General features: G+C 40.0%; 2 pseudogenes; both read right to left on the bottom strand.

Moving 5' to 3' along the window:
• Positions 1-3,723: 3,723 nt before the first annotated feature.
• On the bottom strand, positions 3,724-6,713 carry LOC105709396 (melanoma inhibitory activity protein 2-like; annotated as a pseudogene).
• On the bottom strand, positions 4,749-5,912 carry LOC105709469 (actin, cytoplasmic 1-like; annotated as a pseudogene).

Here is a 6,713-nt window from a genome sequence, read left to right as displayed (position 1 = left end):
CAAGAAATTCTTCTGCCTCAGCCTCCCAAGTAGCTGGGATTACAGGTGCACACCACCATGCCCAGCTAATTTTTGTATTTTAGTAGAGACGGGGTTTCACTGGGTTGGCCAGGATGGTCTCAACCTCTTGACCGTGATCCGGCTGCCTCAGCCTCCCAAAGTGCTGGGAATACAAGCATGAGCCACCATGCCCGGCCCTACATCTTACCAATTTTCTACAAGCTAACATCTGAATTTACAGTTGTAAAATGTGCAAATCAATAATAACAAGTCAGGATTCAATTCACCTTAGACGGGCTAATTAGGCAGTGCCCTAACATGAAAACAAATTATGCAATCATATTTTGCCTTCCAAGTTTTGGAAATTATTTTTCTGACCAAAGTTCTCCCAATTTACAGTCCTCGATGGTCATATGTGAAAGGGCCTATTTGGCCCCTCTTGATTACTATTATCTCTTTTAAAAATGTTTGCTGATTTCATAGATAAAAATGAAATCTCATCACTTTTAGTTTTAGTATTAATGTGACTGAATATTTCTCTAATAGTTTCATTGAACATTTATGGTTCTTCTTTTTTAAAAAAATCTATTAATATCTATTGCTCATTTTTCTAGTGGTGTATTAGTCTTTTCTTTCTTGATTCATGTTTTTTGACATATTCCTACCGAGTTTATTCTTAAATTACATATTAATTTATATTTTCTTCCATTTTTATTGCTTTAGTATTTTTATTTTTTCACTGACTTTTCCTTCTTACATCTTATTTCTTCAGTGAATTTTAGAGCAGTTTGAGGTTTGCAGAAAGATTGAACAGATAGAGTTCCCATATACCCTTTTCCTGCCCCACCCACATACACAGTTTCCCCTAATATTAACATCTGGCATTAGTGTGGCATATCTGTTACAATTGATGAGTCAATGCTGATACATTAATATCAACTAAACTCATAGTTTGTATTAGGTTCACATTACATATGCTGTGAGGTTTTTTAATAGAAAAACTCATTTTATTATTATCAATGCCAAACAAGTCTTTAAAGCAACTAAAATGTATTTAATTCAGCATAAAGTTAACTTTCACATTTGTCAACAACCACAATAAAAACAGTTCTTGGCATAAAGACACAGACTTTAGAATTTAAAGCCTCCACCTTCAAGATTACATATATAAAACTCCCACTATTGTTTTTATAATAGTGGATTAAGCAAATTAAAATAGTTATACTATCTAGAATAAAATACAATGGAAGTAATTTAGTCATAAGATTCATATTTAAATCATCTTTATTTACAAAATACTATTCTGAGATTTATAATTTCATTAAGCTTTAATTTTAGCACAAGTATAAGTAAGGTAAGTATAAGTAAAAGTTATATAGTAATAGCAGTTACTTTAATTCAAAAATGAGATCAGTCAAAATAATTTTTGAAGAGGGCAAAAATCTTGTCAGGTTTCTTGCTGTGGTTCTGAATGTTCGGTAACAGGCTCATTTGAAGGTGGAATCAACCCTCAAGGAACTCACTTCTGGAGTGGAGGGGGGAGGAAAAATCCAGGTCTTGGGGGAAGGTATGGAGGAAAACCCCTCGGTGGATATACATTTCTCACTGTTCAAAGAGAGTGGTAAAAGACAGTTTATAACTTTGAGAACCTGTACTATGTCCTAATAAATCATTAAGTTTATAACTTCCATTACCTATTCTTTTTTTTTTTTTTTTTGGAGACGGAGTTTCGCTCTTGTTACCCAGGCTGGAGTGCAATGGCGCGATCTCGGCTCACCACAACCTCCCCCTCCTGGGTTCAGGCAATTCTCCTGTCTCAGCCTCCTGAGTAGCTGGGATTACAGGCATGCACCACCATGCCCAGCTAATTTTTTGTATTTTTAGTAGAGACGGGGTTTCACCATGTTGATGGTCTCAATCTCTTGACCTTGTGATCCACCCGCCTTGGCCTCCCAAAGTGCTGGGATTACAGGCGTGAGCCACTGCGCCCGGCCCCCATTACCTATTCTTTAATTTGAAAATTGATACCAGAATAATTACTTGATCTAACAAATTAATTTTTACAAAATTGAGAAAAAAGTACCTCTTCAAATACAGATGATTAAAGGAAATATCATTAATTTTTAATGTAATTTTTGTCCTATCTTAATACCTGTTTTTTAAAACAAGAGAAAGTATTTTAAAATATATAAAACTTACTGTAAAAAATATTTTTTCTTTTATTATCAAAGTCCTTCTCAAAAAACATTTCATATAATATAATTTTCACCAAACTTACAATTCACATCAGTGATTCCCAATTCTGATTTGATATTTTACTAAAACATTTCCAGTTATATCAAAGACCACCTTAAAATTCCCCCAAACAAAATTCATTTTAATTCACTTTAAACTTTAAAAAGAGAGGAGAAACAAGGGAAGGAATGACTAGATGAGACATTTGTAGGTAAAGCCTAGTATTTGGTAACCACATATTTATTCTGCAGAACCCTATAGTTCAAAACGGTAAAGTATGAATAGAAAAGCAATTATTCCCTTTTCTTATGTGAAGCTTTAAAAGAATTCAATAAATTCAACAATTAGGTCAAACATAATAAATACATTTTAAGTTTTAAATAAGTAGTACAACATCAGAACTACTTATGAAAAAGACTAAAAAATACCTTAGCCAGTAATTTTAATGCTAGAATATAAATTTTAATTATTTTAACTAACGGCCAGAATAACCAGTTGCTACCAATATGATGCAGATAATTTTAGTTTTATAAGACCTGCAAAAAGTCAATTATCTTTTGACTACCAATATACAGAAATAATTCTATAGTATTAAAATGAATCCATTTGAAACTTTATTACAGTTCACTTATGGCTGCCTTCTCACTTTGGAAAAGTAAAGGTACACTCACAGAATGCTAGAAAATTTTTTCCTCCACTGTGTAACTACATGAACAGATAGTAAAATTAATATCTCTGATTAATAAAACATATATTTAGCTTTAAAAACATTTTTAAAAAACAAGCTTACTTGCAAATGGAGCATGTGGTGGACCTGGGAAATCCCTTGGTGGAAAATCACCTCCAGAAGCTCCCTTTTCCCACAAAGGTGACAGGGGCCCCGTGTCAGAAGGACCCCTGTGAGAATCGGTTAACATATCAGAGCTTGATTCTCCTCTTTCATTGGTAATCTGATGGTCCAGAGGATTCCCTGGGCCTCTTGAGCCTCTTCCTCCTCTCCTTGGAAGTGAAGGTGAGAGTCTGGGTGGACCCTCCAATGAAGTTGGAGGAGACAGAAAAGCTCTCATTTCAGATAAAGCCGACCCAATGGTGAGGGGCCATATGAGGAAGGTTCTCTGCCAAATAGTGTATTTGGAGCATCCAGTGCATACAGATTTTTTTTGAAAAGTTCAAATTTAAGCTCTATTTCAGTTAATTTTTGTCTGTTGTGAGCATTTTCTTTCCTTAAATCATGGAGATTTCTTTCAGCAGTTTGAGCTGCGAACCAATTATCATATGATTTTTTTTCTCATAGAAAATAGTGCGCCCTTGATAATAATGCATCGTTCTCTCTAATTCTTCTTTAAGATCTTTGGCTCACTTTCTGTAGGTCTCCAACTTTGCAGTGGCATGGCTGATCCTTTTGTCTACTTTAGAAAGTTTCTCTTCTGTCTCTACCCGGTAATTTTCCTCTGTTGTTAATTTCCTGTAGAGTTTCATTTCATTTTCTTAATATAGTTCAGTCATTACTTTGTTTCTGTTGAAGCTTCTGATTCTCACCTTCAAAACACGTGTTTTCTGACTGCAAAGATGCTTGTTCAGTCTCAAGATTTTTAATATGTTCTGTAAGCTCTTCCTTCATTTTATCAACTTCAGATGACTGAATGTAAATTTGGTTTCTTTCTTCTTCTAATCTTTTGAAGGAAGTATTGAACTTTGCAGCATGAATCAGTTTCTTCAAAGCTCCTTTTGGAGGATAATCTAAGTAAGCATGATTTTCCGATTCACTGTCCATTTCTAACTCCAAGTTATCACCATCCGTTCTGTCTTCTAGAAGCATAGCAGCCCAATTTTTCATCTTTAGCAAACGTTCAGTCAGAGTCTTGATGTGATTGTCTTTATCACTGAGAACTTGTTCTGTGTGTGCTTTGGAGTCTTCCAATGTTAGTTGCTGTTTATTAAGTTCACTCACTTGTTTTTTTTTTTTTTTTTTTTTAAGGTGTGCACTTTATTCAACTGGTCTCAAGTCAGTGTACAGGTAAGCCCTGCTGGCTGCCTCCACCCACTCCCAGGGAGACCAAAAGCCTGCATACATCTCAAGTTGAGGGACAAAAAAAGGGGTAGCCACAGAGGCTAAAATCTTTCAAAATAAAACAAAATAAAAAAAGTATTAAGGTGAAATTTAAAAAATTTTTCATTACATAATTTACAACAAAAGCAATGCTGTTACCTCTCCTGTGTGGACTTGGGAGAAGACTGGGCCATTCTCCTTAGAGAGAAGTGGGGTGGCTTTTGGGAGGGCAAGGGACTTCCTGTAACAATGCATCTCACGATATTGGAATGACTTAAAAAAAAACAATGTACACAATCAAGTCCTCGGCCACATTGTAGAACTTTGGGGGATGCTCGCTCCAACCGACTGCTGTCACCTTCACCGTTCCAGTTTTTAAATCCTGAGTCAAGCCAAAACAAAACAAAACAAAACAAAACAAGAAAACAAGTAAAGCCATGCCAATCTCATCTTGTTTGTTAGGTTTTGTCAAGAAAGGGTGTAACGCAACTAAGTCACAGTCCGCCTAGAAGCATTTGCGGTGGACGACGGAGGGGCCGGACTCGTCGTACTCCTGCTTGCTGATCCACATCTGCTAGAAGGTGGACAGCGAGGCCAGGATGGAGCCACTGATCCACATGGAGTACTTGTGCTCGGGAGGAGCAATGATCTTGATCTTCATCGTGCTGGGTGCCAGGGCAGTGATCTCCTTTTGCATCCTATCAGCGATGCCAGGGTACATGGTGGTACCGCCAGACAGCACTGTGTTGGCATACAGGTCTTTGCGGATGTCCACATCACATTTCATGATGGAGTTAAAGGTAGTTTCATGGATGCCACAAGATTCCATGCCTAGGAAAGAAGGGTGGAAGAGCGCCTCAGGGCAGCGGAACCGCTCGTTGCCAATGGTGATGACCTGACCATCGGGCAGCTCATAGCGCTTCTCCAGGGAGGAGCTGGAGGCCACCGTGGCCATCTCCTGCTCAAAGTCCAGGGCAACGTAGCACAGCTTCTCCTTGATGTCATGCACGATTTCCCACTCAGTCGTGGTGGTGAAGCTGTAGCCGCTCTCGGTGAGGATCTTTGTGAGGTAGTCAGTCAGGTCCCAGCCAGCCAGGTCCAGATGGAGGATGGTGTGGGGGAAGGCATACCCCTCATAGATGGGCACAGTGTGGGTGACCCCATCACCAGAGTCCATCACGATGCCAGTGGTACGGCCAGAGGCGTACAAGGAAGGCACGGCCTGGATGGCCACATACATGGCTGGGGTGTTGAAGGTCTCAAACATGATCTGGGTCATCTCATGGTTGGCCTTGGGGTTCAGGGGGGCCTCAGTAAGCAGCATGGGGTGCTCCTCAGGAGCCATACACAGCTCGTTGTAGAAAGTGTGGTGCCAGATCTTCTCCATGTCATCCCAGTTGGTGACAATGCCGTGCTCGATGGGGTACTTCAGGGTCAGGATGCCTCTCTTGCTCTGGGCCTCGTCACCCACGTAGGAGTCCTTCTGACCCATGCCCACCATCACACCCTGGTGCCTGGGGCGCCCCACGATGGAGGGGAAGACGGCCTAGGGAGCATCATCATCCGCGAAGCTGGCCTCGCACATGCCAGAGCCGTTGTCGACAAGTGCAGTGATATCATCATCCATGGTGAGCTGGCGGCGGATGTGGATGGGCCACAGAATGGCAAGGGCGAGGCTCTGTGCTCGCGGGGCGGACGCGGTCTCGGCGGTCCACTCACTTGTTCTTTCCATGCTTCAGCTTCTTGAAAAGGTTGTTTCTGGCTTTCCTGAAGTTGGGAATTTTCATCCAAAGCATCTTTTATTGCTATCTTCAGTGGTTCTTCAGTCATTTGAAATAAAGTCTTGACGACCATTTTGGCTTCAGCTACTTGTGATTTGAGGGATTTTGACTCATCTGCTAGAGACTGTATCCTTTTTGAAATATCCACCATCAGTTCATTTTGTTCAGACTGTTTCAGTTTCTCTTCTTCTGACTCTTTAACTAGACAGAGTATTTCATCCTCAAGTTCCACATTGGACCTGTTCAGCTTTTCACAGGTTGCCTCCAAACTTTGTGCTTCTGTTGCCTCCTTCTCAAAGCTGGGATCCTGTAAAGATGACTCTACTTCTTGGCCTTCATGCTTTTTTTGAACAACGCTCAGTTTTTCAAGTAGTTGACATTTTTCCTCAATTAGTCTAGACAGCATTTCAGCAAGCTTTTTCTCTCTTCCCACATAAAGCTGACTCCTAACAGATCTAAAACCTCTCCACAAAAAAAAGAGAACAGCAAAAAAATCCAAACATAGCTGCCCATATCACCCATTCCCATGGAAAACCATAAGAATTACAATCTGCTCCCATACTTTGACGCAGTGCTGCCACAACCCTGTGTTGCACCTCCAGAACCAGCCTCAAGTGTGGCTGAGGAGTAGCCCGGGACTCCTCCAT

The sequence above is a fragment of the Aotus nancymaae genome, unplaced genomic scaffold (genome assembly GCF_030222135.1).
Source record: "Aotus nancymaae isolate 86718 unplaced genomic scaffold, 86718_ANA_hifiasm-v0.15.2.pri h1tg000016l, whole genome shotgun sequence".
Lineage (NCBI taxonomy): Eukaryota > Metazoa > Chordata > Mammalia > Primates > Aotidae > Aotus > Aotus nancymaae.
The sequence above is the reverse complement of the archived record's forward strand: the minus strand, read 5'-3'. Positions and strand labels throughout refer to the sequence as shown.